This window comes from Delphinapterus leucas, chromosome 1, assembly GCF_059928025.1.
Source record: "Delphinapterus leucas isolate spDelLeu-1000000601 "Yukka" chromosome 1, BTC_Dleu_Yukka2, whole genome shotgun sequence".
Taxonomy (NCBI): Eukaryota; Metazoa; Chordata; class Mammalia; order Artiodactyla; family Monodontidae; genus Delphinapterus; species Delphinapterus leucas.
In genome coordinates, this window is record NC_143129.1 from 23,867,535 (window position 1) to 23,889,018 (window position 21,484).

Consider the following 21,484-nt stretch of genomic DNA (forward strand, 5'->3'; position numbering starts at 1 on the left):
GCAAAAAAAATTCAATGGAGGAATGACAGCCTGTTCAACAAACGGTGGCAGAGTAATTGGACATCCAGAAATAATAACCTTGACCTAAGTCTCATATCTTATACAAAAACTAGATCATGGACTTAAAAGTAAAACTATGAAACTTAAAAAAAAAAAGTTGGAGAAAATCTTTAGGATCTAGGGCTAAACAAAGAGTTCTTATACTTAACACCAAAATCATGATCTATAAAAGAAAAATTGATAAATTTGACTTCATCAGAATTAAAAACCTTTGATCTGTGAAGGACCCCACTAAAATAATAAAAAGGCAAGGTACACACTGAGAGGAAAATATTTGCAAACCATATATCCAACAGAGAAGAGGTATCTAGAATATATAAAGAACTCTCAAAACTCAGTAAAAAATCATTCTGTTAGAAAATGTCAAAAGACATGAAAGCACATTTTACTAAAGAGAATATACAAATGGCAAATTCCACTCCTACATATTTACTCAAGAGAAATGAAAACCTATGTCCACACAAAGACTTGTACACAAATATCCATAGCAGCTCTAATCATAATAGCCTAACTGGAAGCAATCCAAATACCTGTAAACAGATGAATGAATAAATAAACTGTAGTGTAGCCAAACAATGGAACAATACTCAGCAATAGAAAGTAACAACACAACAACAACATGTTATAAGATACAACCATGTGGGAGAATCTCAAAAACATTATGCTGAGTAAAAATAACCCTACACCAAAGAGTCCATACTGGATGATTCTATTGATAGAAAATTCTAGACTAGGCAAAATTAACCTATAGTGACAAGACGAAGATCACTAATTGCTTGGAGTTAAGGTGGGATACAGGTGGGGTCTGACCACAATGAGATGAGGGAAATTGGGGGTGATAGAAATGTTCCGTATCTGGATCATGGTGGTGTTGGTTACACAGGAGCATACAATTGTCAAAACTCATCCAACTGGAACACGTTTTATGTGCAAATTTTACCTCAAGAAGACTGATGAAAAATAAAATCCAAAGCATCCAACAAATACGTATACTACTAACATATTTTTGTCACAGGGCCAATGAAATTCAGTAATATTCAGATATCAGAGCAGTTAAAGATTCATTTTAAGAGCACGATATAGCTGACTCTGCACAATGCCATCTGACTTCTTCTGTAGAAAATAAAACGATAAACTTTAAACGTGACCTTGTTGTTTACAAAGTTCACATTGCAGGAAGGAAGGAGGGGTGCTCACAGGCCAGAGTCTGGGGATTACCAGTTCTTTAATTCCTGAAAATTACAGGTTAGCTTTCATTCAAGAGTTCAAATTAAGACCCTTCCAAGAATTTTTGTGAGTGTAGTCAGGAGGGAAAGAGGTTCTTCCCAAGTCAGGTATAGAAGGGAGATCTCATGATACTCAGCAGGGGTGGGGGGAGAGCAGACTTAGTAATCCCAAGAGAGAAAACTTCAGGAAGGCAAATGAACTGATGTACAAAACAGAAACAGACCCACAGACACAAAAAACAAACTTATGGTTACCAAAGGGGAAAGGGAGGGAGAGGGATAAATTAGGAGTTTGGGATTAACATATACACACTACTATATATAAAATAGATGACCAACAAGGACCTACTGTGTAGCACAGGGAACTATATGCAATATTTTGTAATAACCTAGAAGGGAAAAGAATCTGAAAAAGTATATATATATATATATATATATATATATTTGAATCATTTTGCTGTATACCTGAAACTAACACAACATTGTAAATCAACTATACTCCAATAAAAATTTTGAAAATTAAAAAATAAATAAAAATAAAAGGGGGACAGATAACACACACTAGAGAGAGCTCAGAGTTTGTCCATTAAACACAAAGAATCTATAAAAGGAGCACACTGGCAAGTGACGTAAGACATTAGGAACCTCTTTGTTCAGACTTTACCTTTCTTGGTAACTAAGGGCATGTAGCACTGTCTTATTATGCAGAGGCCAATTACCTCATTTCTTGGTGGGTATGAGGCCATCAACCCACACAATTCTGGTCAAAAACATTTTCGGAAACCAAATTTTTTTTTTTTTTTTACAAAGAAAAGGCAAGAAAGAAACGTTACACAATGTTAAACCCAGTTGCCTTTAAATGCCAAAATTATGGATCTATTTCCACTAACTTTCTATATTTCCAAATATTGTTTTATAAGTATTACTTTTGCAATGGAAAAAAAAGTAAACATGTCATTATGGTCAGCATTTATTGGTAATGAAAAAAAAATTTCAGGGACAACAAATTGTTCTGTTGTACTCTTCTAGCTTCTATAAATTTCTGTTACTTTTGCAAGAAAATTGCTGCATATTCTAGTCTTTTCTATTAATAAACAAAGTGTGCCTTCCTATACCACAAACAATTTTATCCCACTTGGTTCCTTTTTCCACTGCATGTGCCCAATACGTCAATGTCCCCTCCTACACACCACAAGCCACAGACCGCGCACGGCCACCTGGGGAAAGTGGAAGAAGTCTCCTCTGATTTTGTCTACCTAGGGAAGGAATTCATACTACTTCATCCCAGGCGACTTTGGTAGCTAAGATGCTCAGGGTGTTAGCATAGGAGGTGTCTTCACTCAGGAGGAAATACCAAGTATCACAAATAAATTTAGAACATACAAGTAAAGAATTGCATGCAATTAAAAGAAATACCTCGCCCTCCCAGATTAGGGTTACTTTTGCAACTGGTGACAATTTAAGATGGTGTCTGATTATCACACCAAGGCTCTGAACACTGAAAGCATAATTTGCAGTCCTTTGCTGGCAAGAAAGGTTTTTCCATGATCCCTTTACGCCTTCTTAAAGATTAATGAGCTTAAATGAATGCCAGTATACTGCCATGCCAGAACTCAAACAGGTGTGTTCAGGAGTGGAAGTTAGGTTTGGGGTTTGAGAATATTTTTGTCGCTCCCTTCTCAATAGATTATAATGGAAAAATTACTGTCCAAACTATAGCTGGATTATGGCTTTAGGCCATCATGTGTGGTGGTCTTGAGCCATCTTCATGCTTGTTACAACCATCTCATTTCTTTAAAATAACTCTCAAGAAAACATCTTTTACACTTTTTTAGCAAGCCCTCTGCTTATTTCTTAGCTCAGTAAAGATAAAGTAGCTGTTTGGGAACCTGGAATCAGACATGCCCTCTGATCTGGGTAATTTTTCTCACATTAGTGCTGCTGGTACTGTGTTACTGAGAGCCAGATTCATTCATTAGTACATTCTGCCCTCAACTGCACTCAAAGAGGACCATAGGAGGGGTTTGCGCGTGGGTGTCTTTCTAAAAGGCATTCCATGTTATCTCTGACTCTGTGTCAAATAACAAGGAAATTTATAATGGATCCTAAAATCAAATGGGCTATATTCAGCAAGGAGAAGGAAACTGATACTTACTGAATGTCTACTGTGTACCAAACACATGACGTGCATTAAACCCTTGCCACTCATGGTCGGCCTTCACCTGAGAGCTTATTGGAAATTCAGAATCTCAGACACCGTCCAGACTTGCATCGTAACAAGACCCTCAGCATTGCTTCATCAAAATTGTGGACATACATGATATTAACTTTATTTTATATTAGAAGATTAAGGATCAGAAAGGTTAAGACATTTACATAAAAGTCACACCATAGTAATGAGTAAAGCTGGATTTGGGGCCCATTTTAAAACATCATATTTCTGCTCCACTGGGCCAAATCCTAAACCAGCCTGAAGCTGCAAGACTTGGGTTTCAATCCAGACTCCACTATTAATATCTTTCCAGGCTCATATACACCAGTTAACCTAGCTGGGTGTCACTTTTTTTTTTGTTCTGCTTATTTCATGGAATTGCTACAAAACAAATGAAATTAATATATGTGAAAACACTTTGTAAAGTATTTAGTGCTGGCCAAAATTAACCTGATAATGGAATCTTCTATGTGACTCTTTCTCACTCGGTTTTTGCCAAGGCAGAAAAACCAAGAACAAAGCATGAGATGCCAAGAACTTCCACATCACACAGTGAGAGATCAGACTGCCTATGTTTTGAAACTGGACAGGTCAGCCTTGGGCCATCACCCACCTCAAGGGTATACAAAGTTTGAAAGAATTGAAGACTCTCAAAAGTGTTTTTATAGAGTAAGATCACTTGACCTGCATCTCAATCCTATAGAAAGGGGCGCTAAGGAGACCTCGCAGGGAGCTTGCTATTTGTTCCCGGAAAGAATATAACTTAATCTGGTAGGAGAAATCTACTTCCCTTCACCCTAAAGGCTTTCCAAACTAAAGCACTATTATATTTTGGTACTGCCATGCTGACTATAAAACTGGATGGCAAAGTTTAGTTGTGCGTCTTGGGGCTGAAAGTGACTAGTGGACTTTTTATTACTTAAAAGTGTCTGAAAAGTTTTCTGGAACCTGGTCAAGATTTCAACAAAAAAAATAAGGAAAAAATAATCCACAGGTCTGGTTTAAAGGGATAGTGAGAAAAAATAAGAATAATATAGTTTGCTGCTTGCATCCTCTGGAGAACTGCTTTTCCAATGCTCTAGTTCCTATTATTATTATTATTAAAAACCAACACGAGGTTGATAGAAATTGTGTTTTCAAAGCAAAAATTTGGCTTTATAGATGAAGTCACAGGAAATAGATGGAGCAGGCAGGTAGTCTTTCCTCTGAATTACCTGTTCTTATCCTAAATCCAAAACCCTAAAGGACATCCTAGTCCAGACTCTTACAGCTGCTAATCACGCAAGGCTAAGCGAAGCTTCCCACCGTGAAGGGAGCCTACTTCCATTTTTCTGTAGGAAACCACAGAGGTTTAGAAAGATTCTACCCCCCAGTCAAGTACCAGCCTAGCAGATGGGATAAGATGGGAAGAGAGCAGCCAGCTCGCCCCTCACGGGCATGCCTGTTGGAGATCAAGGTCCCTGCCAGACTAGTTAAGGTAGCGAAGCTGGGAGGAGAAGCTTAGGAAGACCCAGAATGTTGGGCAGGATCTGGGGACGTGAACAGAGGAGCAAGGTCACATGTGGTTGGTTGGAGATAAAATCACACATGGTTAACTGAGAAACCAAGAAATCAATCTGTGTATTGGAAAAGAGAAATTGAAAATATCCAGTTGACCAGCTTGTTCAGTTACCACACGTGTCAGGATGACTTCAAATTCATATCTCCATCCCAAACCTTTATAGGAAGCTCAACACCCATGGACATCATCTTTGTCTATCTTCTGATTCCATCTTCCCTCATCCCCTCCCCTCTCCTGACCATCCAAACGTCAAAGAGTGGACTTGTAAACATTGTCATACCATCACGCTCTAAAAAGTCCTCTGCTGCCTTCCACAGCCTTTAAACAAAGTCTAGTTTCCTTAGTTGGCATCCAAGGTCTCTCACGATCTGACTCCCACTTACTTTCAAACTCATTTCTCACCAATTCCCATCCCACACCCCACGCCCCACAATCCAGCCAGATGGAACTGCTCACGGTTTCCAAACACGCCCCACCTTAGAACCTTCGCGTTTCCCATGCTGCAGAGGTTTCCAAACTTGGTGATGATAAGAATTACCCGGAATGCTTGTTAAAATGCAAATTTCCAAGTCCTAGTACAGACCTACCAGTTCAGAATTTCCAGGGAAAGAATATGGGAATCTGTGATTTTTATAAAGCTTCCAAGTGAAAATGATCATCCAGCAACTCTAGTGTAAGCTCTACAAGGGCAAGGACTCTAGCTGCCCTTTTCCTAGTGTTACATCCAGCATCCTGAAGAAATGCTCTTCCCTCTGTCTACAATGCTTGCCCTGCACCCCGCTTTTCACCTGGCTAATCCTATTTTGTTCACACAATACAGGTACCATGTGATTAACCTAATATGCAGTTGATATACATTGACTGAACAAACAAATAAATAAGAAAACAAGTGAGTGAATCAAATGAATGGAGCAGGAAATTTGGGGGGTGGGGTAGGCTGAGAGTTTACAAGTGGCAGGCAACTCATAGATGTCACCCACACTGGGGACAGCATCTTGGAGGCCTGAGCATAGGGATCCGGGATCAGAAGCCACACATACAGACCCTGGAGCATGAGCTGCCAGATAAGTATCTGGTCACTAAAAGGACTAAGGTCACAATGCAGAAATCTTGACATTTAAGAATAATGGAGATGATCAGGGAAATTTGTTCACTAGAGAGTTGACTAGAAAATAGGGACTCAGCCATACTGGGACTTAGAAACAAGATAGAGACCCAATAACTGGGGAACTTATTGCTAAAATTTGAGTGGGACCAGCCACAAGACATTCTAATAATGAATTACTGAGGGGTCCTGAGAAGACAGGATGAGGCTGGTCTGGCACACAGTTGCATATACAGGAGTTTTACAACCCAGCTCTGAAGACTAGGAGGAGATACAGAGTCTAAGAGCCTGCAACTACGTCTATCTGCTACCCACCTCCCTTCCAGGTGCAAACAAGATCATTAAAGTTAATGAGTTCTTCCTGCCTCCTCAAGTAAGAAAGTGCTTTCCTAGACTTATAAGTTATTCAAGGAAATAGCAGAGTTGATTTATTTATACTTGAGAGTATGTGAGGACATAGAGATTTAAAAAATGTCCAGGAAAATCTGAAAGCTGGACAAATAGAGAAAAAAGAAAGAAATCAAGAAAACCTCAGACTGTGCTCTTTTGACATCAGACCCACCTGGTGAAGCTGGGAATGTTTATTAGTTTTCCACAGCTACATTTATTTATGTCATAAACATTTATCCATAAAGGCTTCAGTGGTGGCAAGAAGAAAGCCAGGTGTACTTGAGGTTTTGTGAAGCTCTCAAACTCTCCCTTTTCCTTCCCAGATGTAAGTGGAGAAGTTCGAAGACTCAGAAAGAGAGAAAACTATGAAACTCACAAGACATAACCACTTTTCCATTCACGCTTAAACCATGTGTACTTGAGCAGAAATGTAACCCATGTGATCCTGATTCATTTACGCGATAATCATCAAAATATTGTTTTCAGGAGCAATTTAGTATCCACAAAGATTTTTTGAATCTTTTCAGAAACACTGTTAATCCATTTTCCTCATAAAAAAGGAAGCTGCGTTTACCAAATGTCAAGTGGCTCAATCATGAAGAGAAAGTTCAGATTCCCTTCAAATTTTCAAGACCATGACATTTAGTAGATTTTCATTATGTCAGACTAGGTTTTCTAGCCCCACAGAGAAAGGATAGTGCTTGTCCAGGCGGGTGGGTTGATTTTCTGCAGGTGTTACTGGAAGCTGATCTCAGCCAGCAGGTAGGGTTCCAGCCCATCATACACTGGCCCTGAGTTAATAATACAACAAGCTATAAAGAAAAATTAAAGTATTGTGCTTAGGAAAAAAAATCCATATTTAGATGTATAGATGCATAGCAAAGGGTACCATTTTAAAGAAATCACAGTTTAAAAGGGACCTCAGCAAACTAAAGTGGTTTCCAGCGGAGAAAAATCTAGATGGGAAAGAATTCAAATAGCTTGATAGTATAGAAATTGGGACCATTTAGCCTGAAGATGAAAACGCTTTGAGGGGATAAGACCACTCTTCAAATAAAGTAGATGACAGATAAACAACCACAAATACATTTTATAGTCAGAATCATAGCAATGGACTAGCCGATCCCCCAAACCCTTCTAGATCTCAGATTCTGCATTTTTCCCCCACCAAGGCCTATCCAGCCCTTTTCCTTCAGAATACCTCAGCTGGTTTAGAAATTTATAAATACTAACAACTGGTTTGGAAAGCTCCAGTATAAAGTTTTGAACTTCAAAAATGGCACTGACTTTCACATCAACTTTTTGACTTTTTTGTTTTCTCAGGCTCTTCTAAAAAGTGATGCCCGACTGTAGAGGTCACCTTCTCCAAGTTTAAAAGACGTAAGGAAATCTACGCCCGAACTTGACGTATCTCATCAATTTGTAATCAGCCACCTTTTATATACATTGGCACATTCCCCAAGTCTTTTTTTAAAAGATCTAAGAACCAATCCCTCCACTCTTTGCGGGATTTTTAATTATAGAACTGAGTAGCAAGAAATGGCAAATGTGTTCAGTGACGGAAGAAAATAACAGCCATGATTTCTTATGACATTTAAGAGAATGGGAAAATAAGATAAACTCTTTCTAGGTAACTATTCTAATGGTTGAATATTTGGCCACTTTTTTATTTCCACACAATCATTAACCGTTTTGACCCAAGAGTTCCAGAGTACAAGGCTGAGCATTTGGATGACAAACTAAGAGAGTGCCTGGTGATGAGAATTTACTGTGTGCTCCATCCAAAGTATTTCATTTGGGAAAACTAAGACAAGAAAGTCAACTAACGTTACAAGGGAAAGAGAAAAAAAATCAATTTTTTCTCTTCAGTTTACCACTGTGAGTATTCAAAAGACTCCACTTCCAAGAAAACTATTAATTTTTACAGTGTCAGCATGTTTTTTTTGCAACTGTATTTTTATGATACCATGCTCAGTGTTGGGAACATTTTATACCCAAGAGGAAAGTCTGAGCTTTTGCAAAGTGGAGGAATAGTATCATAGTTAAGCCATTTGATCACATTTTTTGAAAACACTGTAGTTAATCCCACAGAAGAGCATCTTTTAAAGTCTTTTAAACAGTCTTTGCTAAGACATCTCCTAAGTGTTGTATCCTGTTCTGTCTCTCCTTTGTCTGAGCTCCCACCATACTCTGCATGGTCCAAGAGTATGTGTCGTCTATGCAGTCAGATGGTTGTGTGTCACATGCACAACCCACATATCAACAGAGAATCCTCCTGCCCCAGCATAAATTAATCTGCTGCCTCCCACATCCTGTCTGGGCAAGAGAAGAGCAGTCGGCATGATTAAAAGGATGAGAAAGAGTTCCTGCAAGGAAAGGTTAAAGGAACCAGAGGTGTTTTACCTACAGAAGAGAGAGAATGATTTGAGCATAGTCCTTCAGTCCATGGAGATTTCTTTTCTAAAAGCAATAAATGATTAAATAAATAAATAAATATGCTCCATGCCCACAGAGGACCAACAAAAGGAAATATACTTAAGTTATAGCCAGAGAGTTTGCCATTGGACCAAAGAAGGTCATTTCAAGGTTTGAGTGATAAAGCATTGAAATGATCTCCTCTGGGAGGTTTTAGAGCCTGTCTTCCTGCAGAGCTTCCATAAGACAAGAGCTGTTCCTTTGTCTCGGATGGTTGAAACAAAGAACATCTGTGGCTAAAATGCAGAACTGGGGCCTCATGGCCCCATAATGCCAGACAGAGATGAATCCATCCTGCTACAAAGGCCTGTGGGAAAGTATTCCCTGAACTTGCCTTGGTAATCAATTCTAATACTTAGCAATCTTCCCTCTCAGGGAGTTCCTCTTTATAGACTCAAAGCCCATACATTAAGTTCAGGACTTTTTCCAGGCACGTGAAGACACACAACACACCCTTGAGCGGTCCTTGATTTCCTTGCTGATGGGGTGCCCACTTGTACCCTGGTATAGTGGTATTCGATCTAGTTTATTCTTTCATGTGCCTGTCATGGGGTAAGCTCTTCAAAGAGCACACACATGACTGTTCTGACAGCGGATAGAAGAGGCATGTGTGCCATTGGGTGATCTCAAAAGGTACCAACATCAAATTCAGCTAAACTCAATAAGGACATTTTCAGTGACTTTCCTTTGCCCAACTCTAAGCTAAATGTTGGGCAGGTACAAAATAAAAGTATGTCTTTTTTGCTTCAAGTCATAGATTCTAGGTAAAAATGAGATATATTCATAGTAAAGAAATAGAGTGAATAAACCGTAATGGAAAAGGCTATGTTAAAAAAGTCATGTATATCCATGTATAGCTGAATCACTCTGCTGTACAACAGAAATTAACACAACACTGTAAATCAACTATACTTCCAGAAAAAAATAAAAATTAAATAAAAAGTAGAGTGACACAGCTTTTGTTAGACAACAACGTGACACAGCGAATAAGAAATCAGAGGTGGCAAGGACATCTGTGGACCAGGGTAGCTGGGGAAGTCTTTGTGCAGCTGATGGGACAAAGTTTGGAACTCTCGATACATCTCATAGCTACTTTTCCATCTAAGTGACTTCCCAGATTGACCAATACTCTTGTCTCTGTGAAGCACACTGACCCATACCCACAGGCAGCAGATCACTTTTAGTTTGTAGGTGGCTTGTCTTGTTTTTAAATATGAAAATTTTATACCAGATGAATTTGTTTTGACATCGTTTCTTTAGTGTTTAGTTTTTTAGTGTCTAGGTTTAGTGTTTTTACATAGCAATCCAACTGGAAATCTTGGCTAATCTAAAGAAGACAACATGAGCTCTAATCCCTGGACTCATACTCGGAGAAGTAAATTACCCTTGGCCATGAATGTTTTTAAGTCATTCATTATGTGTTCACTTATACATTTTCATGATAAAATAAAATGTTAATGTTAAAACATACATACCATCTCCTTTAATGATTCTCCGCTTTAAATGACTTAATTAACCTGTCAACTACTTACCCCCTAGCATTGCATAATAGGACTTTGCTTGCCAAAAGTGACCTAAGAAACACTGGACCAGAGGAGCAAAGAAGTGGATTCTAGCTTTTACTCTCTATTGGAACTTGGTCAAGACCATTCCTTCTCTGGCCCCAGTTCTCAATTCCATAAAAAGAATGGGGGCACAGTAGGTCTCTCTATGGCTCCTTCCAGCCTTGGAATTTACAAATCAGTGATACCAGCTTTCATGAGCTCTCTGTGCACTGCAAGGCCATAATAAATGCTTGTTAGCCAACAATCGTTTGCACTTCTTACTGTCCCAACATAGCACATCTTTAAATATTCCAAGGCTGCAGCACCCCTGGAGCTGATCTTATTTCTCCATGTGACTGCTTTTCTCAGCAGGAAATGTGGTATCTTCATTTCTGTCTCCATTGGGTTTGAAACAGAATGGAGAGCAAGGTGTATGAAAAAAAACACACTTCCTACAAATGCAAAAAAATATGAGTGTTATTAGAAGGCATTAATTTGGGCAAAAACAAATCCTTGATGATTTTGGCATGTGCCTTGAGAAGAGAGATGATAATTGCAGTAAATTCTTTTTATAGAGAAACAGAATGCATTTTTCCCAACCCAAAAGCACCCTGCAGCCCAGGGGAGGGAACGGTCAGCCCTTTCTCCTACTGACAGGGACCAGAACCCTGAAACTAATGTTTTGCTGTCCTTTCACTGAAATGACTGCCTTCCGGGAGGTCTGGATTACTCTTAGGCCCAAAGGACATTCCTGTAACTCATTGGAGCGAATTCTGGGACACAAAATACTTGCCAAAAGCCTGTACAGTGGCATGGCTATCAGCCCAGGAAGCCGGTGACTGAGTAACTCACACATGGGCAAATTATAGGATAGATATTTTCCACTAAAGAGCAAAGAGATATTCACAGATGAAGTTTCTCTGGGTCTTCTGCAGACAGGAAGTGATGAACATTCATGGACTCTTCAGTTACCTTTTCCCTTTACATCTGAGTCTCTCCTTCCATCAAGGACTAGTAAAGCCAAAGTGGTGGGACTAAGAATGAAAGGAAAAGATTATCTAAGAAAATGCAATACTAAGGGTCTCCAGGGGAAATATGGCTACCTTAGGAATTATGGTTCATCTTTATGTCCCAGGATTTTCTACATATTCACATCATATATTCTGCAATATTGGTTTAATTGAGTCAAATAGAATCAGATAAAAATAGCATTTTAGCGCTAGAGTTTATCATCTCATCTGATTGTTTCATGATCTGAACACTTTGCCATAAAAATAAAATGAGAAGAATGCGTGTATCCTAGTCAGAGCTGTTAGCAGGGGCAGCATCCCTCATGGCTGTTATAATCCACAAAGGAATATGGACCGTGGACTGAGGAGCCTGGGAAAATGAGTCGGGGACTGGACAGATGCTGTATGGTGAGGGATGACATGCAGACGTGTCAGTGCTTACCTGGGGTGAGGCAGCCACGGACAGGAAAGATATACAGTACCATCCTCTTGGAAAACCTTGAGAGAGCCACAGCCAGCAACGCAGCTTTGTATTCGAAAATACTGTTTAGTGTTGCATCAATCCCAGAACATTCACTTCAAAGGAACTGAGAAAGCCCATGCAGTTCAAATTCCAAATTGAAATATTAATAAAGACTTTTACAACTCTTACGGCGGTGCCTGAGCTGCAAAACAAATGATCTGTTGCTGCTGCACTCCCTATCTTTTTTTTATATAATAGTTTCTTCATTGGAAATGAAAAAGTGGTTAATGGTGCAGAATGATCGTATGTTATCAGGCCCTGGAGAGTCATGAGAGAAGATGGGGAATGAAAGAGAGAGAGAAAAAAGAAAAACCTCCCTCTTTCCAGGGCTTTCAAAACTCTGCTCCTCCCTAGGGAAAGCTGCCTCTGACTTTAAAAGAGACTTCTGTGGCAGCAGGCAGACCAAGGTAAGTACACCTGCTCAGGAAACTCACCAGGAGTGGCTTTATGAGTTCCTGATCTCCTAAAAGCATCTGGAGGCGCAGCTGCTTTGCAAGAGTTGAGGAGGGCAATAAGCAGGGTTAATCCCATCCCTTGGAGTAAAATAAAAGTAAGAGGTGATCACTCAGCTACAGACAGGAAAGTACTCTATTGCTCATGTGGGTGGAATCCAAGCATTATAGGCTGGAAACAGACATGGAAATACAATAGAGTCTATTCCTTTTTCTACTCCAAGACATTTGAAAAAAAAATATTGTGTTCCTCGGGTTTTATCCCACTGAGGAGAATAGCTCTCTACATTAGGAGCAGTGTTGTTCAAAAAACACCCTTGAGATCCATGCCCCGTAAGTAATGCCACCTTATAATGAGGTCTTGTTGGCCCTTTAGGTCCTAAGTCCTCTTGAATGGTGTCCAAGAGCAGCCTGCCTCACATTGGATTCCATTTGACATGAAGACATTAGAGTGGGGTTTTGGCATTTGTTTAAAAGTCAAAGAAAAAAGCAGCTGGCCACTTCTAGTAACATTTTATAATTTCCATCATATATAATCAGAAGGCAACTTACTTTGACCACTTTATGATATGCAGTCACTAAAACCGATATATTCAACTAGAATAGCTGAAGTTATTATTGAAACGAGCTCAGTCTAGAGTAAAACAGTTGCTTCTCACATCAAATATTAGGCAGTCTTTAACTTAATTCAGGGATCATCAATCTATGACCCCTGGGTCTGGTCTACTGCTTATATTTATAAATAAAATTTTATTGGGAAACAGGCATGCCCATTCACTGACTGCATTCACAATACAATGGCAAAATCAAGTAGTTTTGCTGACCCTCGGATAAGCCATAACTTGTTCTTCTAAACAAGATTACCTTGATTTTGGAACTGAGAAAGATATCCCTTAACAGACAAAACAATCTCTGAATGGTCATAGGTAAAATATATTTCCAGAGTTGCGTGCATTATTCTGCAAATAGAATCAATTCTCAGGTTATATACTTCCATCCTGGTAGAAGCCTGCCATTTCGCTGTACTGGAGCCAGGGCAGTCATGAAGGCACTCAATCTTCACATATTGTAAATAAAATTTGGCTCTACAATGGCTTTTGGTTGAAGAATATTTAAAACACTGTGGCTTGCTTTCATGGGTGTTTTTCTTCAGAACTAAGTTTAAACATCTCATTAAACGATTTTCATTTATTTAGAAGTCATCTGAAGATTGTGGAAAGGCCATAATGGTTTTCAATGGTTTTTTTTTTCTTAATTTTGAGCAGTCCCTTTTCACTCCCCTTTTAACTTTCAAAAGGAAAAGTAAAAAGAATTATACTCTAGCCCTCTCAGCGTAATTCCCTGATGACTAGTTGACTCTCCTTTTTGACTCCAAAGCATTTTGTCTCTCTATACTATCTCTTCAGCTGAAAGAGACTGCTGAAAAACAAATAAAATGAATTCTGTTCCAGTTCAATAGTTTCTTCTCAGTTGTTTTTATTTTGCCTCACCAAGTCACTTGACCTCACTTACCCCAGTCATGGGAACTTTGTCCATACTGGATACCCTTCACTCTAATCCCCAAAGCCTCATATCCTGTTTTTCACTCTTTCTCTTGATTTTAGCAGATGTTGTCTATTAATGTGTCTGAGAGCCTAGGATGCTTCAATTATTGACTGAAGAAACAGGCTATTTTCACTCTGTGTGTTTCCCCACAGCTACTGTCCATTTGTCACTTGCAAGAGTGTAACCACCAGGATAAATCAATCACGAATTGAAATATGTGGAATGATCAGGCTCTGAAGATTTGGATTCGGGGCATCAGAAAGCAGAAATGCTACAGTTGTCCCATTTTACTAATCACAGCTTATAAGCTCTCACTTGTCTAAATAAATCCAGGCAATGCTTCCTTGTTTTTAAAAATCTGCCATCCACCTGACCCTCCTTGTTTGAGTGTCAAAACATAGTGTAAATCAAGGGCTAAGCTCTGAATGTGTACTAAGCGTATGAAAAAAATGACAGTCTGGTTTGGTTGAATGTAAGTTCACCAGGGAAAATTGGTGTAAGCCAAATCTAGAAAAGGTAGGGTAAGCCCTGATCACCTTGGTAAGAAATTTTGTGCTTATTCTCAAGGCCACAGAGAGCCAGTGAAAATATTTAACTAGTCCGGACTACTGGGTTCTGGAAATGCATTCTTTCTCATTAGCTGATTGATTTTAGCCATTTGACTAGTTTGTCCTCAAGTTTTACTAGCAGTCAAAGTAAAACCTACTTTATATAACTCAAAATATGGTTCAGAGGAGCAAACGAGATATACTTGCAAAATGTGTATAATGATAAAGTTTTATGATTATCATCATAATGGCCCAAGTTATCCCACCAATTTCAGTTCATTGAAACCAGTTTAGCAGAGCACACTCAAAACACCTGAGCTTGGATCCCGGCTCCACCATGTGCTACGTGGTGACTTACCTTACTGAAGCTTCAACTTTGTCTTCCCAAACTGCAGTGATAATAGTAGTACCTACTTCACAAGCTACTAAACAATAAATAAGGTAACTCATAAAACACTTAAGACAAGGTTTGACAGATGGTAAGAGATAAGAGCTAGCTTTATCATCGTCTTCATTCATAGCTCACAATGGGAGTGTTAGTTGGGTATGAGGGACAGAGCAATAACTTCACCCCACATCACCAGGGAGTGTGTGCAGGGTCACTCCAACGAAGGAATTTTACCAGTTGATAGATGACTTTCTTAGCTTGATATACAGTGCACATAGTAGTGGTTCAACACACATTAGTTCCTTCATTCAGTAAGCTTTCAACAAATGCGTGCTGAGGACCTAATTCATGCCACACAATGTGGAATATAACATTGAACAAGACACTGTAGAGTTTGGATTTCACAAACCAAACAACAAACCGTGCTAAGTGGAGGGTTCTGAAGGAATGCATTGCAGAGCCACTTAATCCAGTCCAGAAGGGTTAGAGAGGAAATAATGTCTTCCTAGAGGAAATAATGTCTAGGCCAAGACTTGAGGCAGGAAAAGGAACTGGCCACATAAAGCAGTGTGGGGCAGGAAGGTTATTTCATCGGAGGCAGCAGGATGTGGAAAGTCTCAGCGATCAGAAGGATCATGGAAATCCATAGATTGAAAGAAAGTTAATATGGCTGGAGAGCAGAATACGATGGGGAAATGTGACGGAGGTAAGAAAAATAGCTCATGGCAGAGGGTACTGAATGCAGACTGATACAGGCGGACATCATCCGAAAGCAACAGAAAACAAAGGGTTTCAAGCAAGGAGTGTGATCTGATCACCTTTACATTTGAAAAAATTATTAAAATAAATGAAATCACTCTTGCTAGAGAATGAAGTTGTCTACCTGAAAGATGATAAGATGATGACGATTTCTGTTTTGTTTTGTTTGGCCAACGGCATGTGAGATCTTAGTTTCCCGACCAGGGATCGAACCTATGTCCCCTGCATTGGGAGCTCGGAGTCTGAACTACTGGATTTCCAGGGAACTCCCGTGATTCTTGTTTTTAAACCTTAATGTTCAGCCATTAAAGGCACTGGCAGAAGGGCAGTGGCAGATAAGTTTGAGATATCCAGGGAAATGGAGAATGGTGAGGGATTGAGAATTCAGCCACAGATTTCTAGGAGTGGAGGGAGTCCTTGTTCTTATCTCTGAGTTTCAGTTGTGTCCAGTGATCAAGAACCATATTGTTCCAATTTATAACTATTGCTTATGATAGGGACCATATATATATATATATAAAGTTATGTGCTTGTCATCTTTCCCACCTCCTCCAACCTCACCTGCCTTTCAAGAAAGACAGCTTCTTGCTTTTGTGTTCAGCTTTTCTAACCTCCTTTGCTGCAAAGAATGCAGGGAGAAAAACTCAAGCAGAAAATTTAAAAGACATCTGAGAAACCAAGTGGATTTACCTAATAAGTAGTTGATCCAGAAAGAGGAAGAAAGAAGCAAGGAACATAATAAGATTCGTAAAAGTTTGGGAAAGCTTGACATGGTCGTGGAGCTATATTTGGGGATGCAGGATAGCGTAGGAGATATTCAGAATGAAAAAATGAGGAAAAACATGTTACCAAGTGTTCCTGTGTTATAAATGATGTAATCACAAAAAAGTGCAGTAAGATTTAAATTGTTTTTCAATTATTTAAAACACAGAACAAGCACTTATTATATTGCAACACCAAGCTGAAGTGGGGCTGCAAGACTTGTAAACTATGCAGAAGTTACCTGTATGATGAGGGGGCTTCCCCCAAGACATAGTGATCCATTTCCAGAAAAGTCTGTTTAAAATTCTTACCAAGGAGGAAAGGAAAAAGGGGGGAAAAGGGTCTTTCTTTTCACATCCACATGTACAGGACATAAAGTAAGAATTTTGGCAGACACTGTTTTTTCCCTTCCAATTATGCTCACTTAATAGTATTTAATAGGAAAGGTCTTAGGAAAGATGAATGAAAAAGAAGCTCCAAAGAAAAAATGCAGACCTGGAATACCCAAGCAGCTGCATAAGAGAGGGAAGAGATACTGTGGTATAATCATTATTTGCTCAGAACAGAGCAGAGTAGGGATTTGTGCTCTGTTTCTGCTTAAAATATTTCACATAAATGAATCAACCAAAGAGTGGAGGCTAAATCAGACAATGTAGCAGACTACAGTAGGGTATCTAAGACCACAGAAATGAGAGGAAAATACTGCTTAAACTGACAACAATTTAAGCGTGATTTATAAGGAATCCAAATGTATTTTTACTTTTTATTATCAGATAGCAAAGATTTCAAGGAAATGATTGCTCAACCTGTTTGAGAACAAGGAATTTTGGGAGCCTGAGACAGCAAGGAGCCCAAGAGGTACATGGCCAGGGTATTTGAGAGTGTGGGGCAAGAAGGGGACTTTTCTTTGCAAAATTACGTCTTTGAATCAAAAGTTTAAACTTACTTTTTTTACATAGGAGGATTAAGGCTTGGGGTGATTTGCTATTTTCTTTCGAAAACCAATAATGAGCTTGTCTCTGAACAAACGTTCTATCTAGTCTATTGTACAGGCAATAGAAAATTGGGTGTAATTGAGAATGCTGCATATAGCGTCCATGCAGCCAGCCAAATGGCTAAAAGCCTGTGTTTTCATTCTAGACCCAGAAAAGGGGGAATTTATGGGAAAGGGGAAATTGTATGTGGAAAAGAAATATATCCGGATACTGGATCTTTATTCAGTATTCACTTTTATGGAAAAAACTGAGATATCCTATTTTTAAACCTCAAAGTCCAGCTATAAAGGAAAATCAGTTTTGAATATGCATCATTGGAATATAGTTTCTTCAATTTGTTCCATACGTTAAGCACCAATTACAGCTCAACCTGTAATGGGTAGCTGTTTGGCAGCTCCCATCAGAATGCCACAGCAAGACATTTACACTATGTTGCAATTATCGAAACAATAGTGTGGTACTAACTACTTCATCAGCAGGGTATGCCAGTACATGAACACACAGGAACTCCTTTCTCTCCATAGTCCCCAAAGAAGGATGGAAAAAACAAGATCTAATCCCTGCATGATCGCAACCCTGGAGACCAAGTGAGCTGTCAGAAAGAAGAATGCTGGAACAATTACCAATCACTCCATCCAGGCATCACCAAAAGAAGATGCAGATGACTATCAATCTGTATGTGCTAGAGATGAGCAATACATTCCCTCCAACACCCTACTGCCCACGACAGAGAATCAGAATCAACAACAGTGTCATCTAGGGTTGTAATTTCACTCCACCTATATTTCTAGATGATTATCTCAACTTCATAAGACAAAGGGGGCAAAAAAATGTATCATTTTTATATATAAGTAAGCTGAATAAGGGAAGCTGCCCTTCCACAAATTTCCTGGGCTATTAAAGAACACCCAGATGCAGAAGTCCAAATTCCCAGTCCAATATTTATCCCATTAGACTATGGAGTTTCCTGTGGTCATGTCAAGGGCCAGAGCAGTTTCTCATTGTTGATATTATTGATATTTGGACAAGACAATTCTTTGTTGGGAAAGGGAAGCTGTCTTGTGCGTTGTAGGATGTTTAGCAGAATCTTTGGCTTCTACCCACTAGATGCCAGAAGGCACCTTTCAGTTGGGACAAACAAAAATGCTTCCAGACATTGCCAAATGCCAAATATTCCCTGCAGTGCAGAATCACCCAGCTGAGTATCACTAGACTAGAACAATATTAACTTACCTCTTAAATTATTAACAAAGTATATAAGTTCATCTTAAGAATTTAGCCATACTCTTTTAAGAATATCATACAATTTGTTATTAACACTATCATAAACCCCTATTATAAAAGTCTAATCTGTACTACAGTTTAGTGGTGAGTTAAATCATTTCTTAGCTACTCATTAAGCAACACGGAGGATCCTTCTCATACACACAGGCATTAATTTCAAGTTCAATAGCAACCAAACACTGATAGTCTACCTGTCTGTTAGAAGCTGTGAAAATATACATTATCTCATTATTAATCACTTGGCATTACATAGACATTCTCAAAACACTGATATCCAGCCTGTCATACCATGTTATATGTAGATGAAATGCTTGGGAACACTTTGAGGAAATATTAAATTCTGGGAACCTCTAGATAAATAAAGATATCAACCAGGAAAAGTTGGATTGTTCTAAAGTCAACATACTTACAATTACCCACTAAAGCCAAATGTAAATTCCAAGTCAGTGAGCCTAAACACCTTCTATACTTCATGAATCCTTTAGTAATTATCTTCCTGGACCCATCAAGTTCTTGGGAAGATGTCATAGATAAATTATGGAGCATACAATTCTCCACTTAGAAAATTTTGTCTGAATTTGATAGTCTTTGCAAAATTGAGGCAGGCTTATTCATCAAAGATCACTGAAATGGAAAGATCACTGTTTGATCCATCACTTGGATCATAATTACGTGAAGATATTAGTTGAAGCCTACTGTGGTGCTCACCTTTCGTTGGGGTCTTTTTTTAAAGGACATCTTCCTTATGGACATAAGAATTTAGAAATTGGGGCCAAGAATCTTCCAGGAATAACACTGTCACAGGACATCTAATGGAAAACCGTTATTGTTTCTTCAAGCAATATGATTGTGTGAGGATTGGATGCATACAAATGAAATATTTTAAGAATTACTCAAAACCATGACGCCTTGATTTCAAATGAAATCATTTATTTAGAACTTGAATTTCTGTTCTTCCTGGAACACTAGTTCCAAAGAGAGACATTTTCTGGGGTTGAAAATCAGAGTAGATGAACACTTTTTGGAGGAGTGCCAGGTTAAGTTGTCTTTATTCATATAATGCTTTTAAATATAAGATCGTCCTCCGAGTGATCACTCTGTGCAAATTCATCTCCATCCTTAGAAAAAGAATTATAGATGACAACACAGGGTCATAGTGAAAAGAACTATCTACCAGCAGACATCGCCCTTGGCGATTATCAGCGTGAAAGTTTTTAGCTATCTTTCTGAAATATACCAGAGCTGTGATCACAGTAAACTGAAAAGATGGTCAGAAGTGTATAAATATCATCACCATCCCTACCACAACCTGCTAAGGATTGGAGTTAAACACTAGGATTAAACAATGTCCAATGATAATTCCCAAGAGCCTCTTCTGCTTGTGCATGGTAGAAATTACAATGGATGATTCCAAACCTAAAATAAACAACTGTTCCACTATTGGTGAATTTAGAAATTATTGGCTTATATAAAAGATCACAATTTAGGTCTATTAAAATGAAAATCTTGAGCCCAAGGGAAAAGAAAGGATAAAATGTATTTGTAACATAGGAAATTTAGTGTTTCTGTGACATAGTAAAATAGTCACAACTTATCCTCAAACAAATGTCACTACTAATAAACATGTTGCAACCAGGTTGGCAATGATAGCATGAGAAATCTTCTAATCTTGCCTGGTTTTGTATATTAAATGATTCTCCTTCATAGGGAAGAACAGTGGGTACAAAACCATGGGAATTTGGTTGGTGTTGGACATTTGCCCTAAGCACATTTGGCAAAGAAAAGCCATTTGTGTATGGAAAAATAATAATCTAGTCAAGAGCAAACTCCTATGTGTTTTGCAATCAAAGAGATAGTTGCAGAGTTCTAATTTGCTTGCCAATGTTACAAGGAGTCTTTAAAAATGTTAAAACAGATGATCAAGTCCACATGTTGGCTGACCTGTTTCTTCCTTGCCCTTCTTATAAGAGCAATGGAAGTTAAAGGTAGGCAGGAGGGTGTGTTGCAGTAGGTGGGTCATGGATATTGGACTTACATTTGGTTGTTTTTGTACTTCCATTAAATGAGAACTGATGGAATCCCTAGGATAATACTAGAAACATCTTTTTGGCACTTCGGAACAAGAGTCATTTGACCAAGAACTATCCCATGACACAAGCATGGATATAATAAGATCCAGGCACATGAATGTGAAATATAGTAAGACCTTGAATATAAAGATGACTTAGAACTGGTTACAATGGAAATATGGACATTATCCTGAGAAATATTTTGGGACCCTACTTCTTCAGAGAAAAGAGGAGAAATCATTTGTCTTCACAGCAAAGGAATTGAAGGACCCATTTATTGGCTGATACAACACAATGAGATATCTATTCTCCAAATATTGGCTTCATAAGGCATAGATTATCCATGAAGAGGTGCCGCACCAGTTATCTATTGCTGCATAACAAACTTCCCTGAAACTCAATGGATTACAAGAAATGTATTTCTCAGGATTCTGTGGGTCAATGGGGCTGAGGTGGACAGTTCCTTTCTACCTGGTATATCTAAGGTCACTCATGTGGTTCCATTCCTCTGAGCCATCGGCTGGGGCTGGAAAGTCCAGATGGCCTGTTGTGTTGCACAGTCTCTTTCCACGTGGT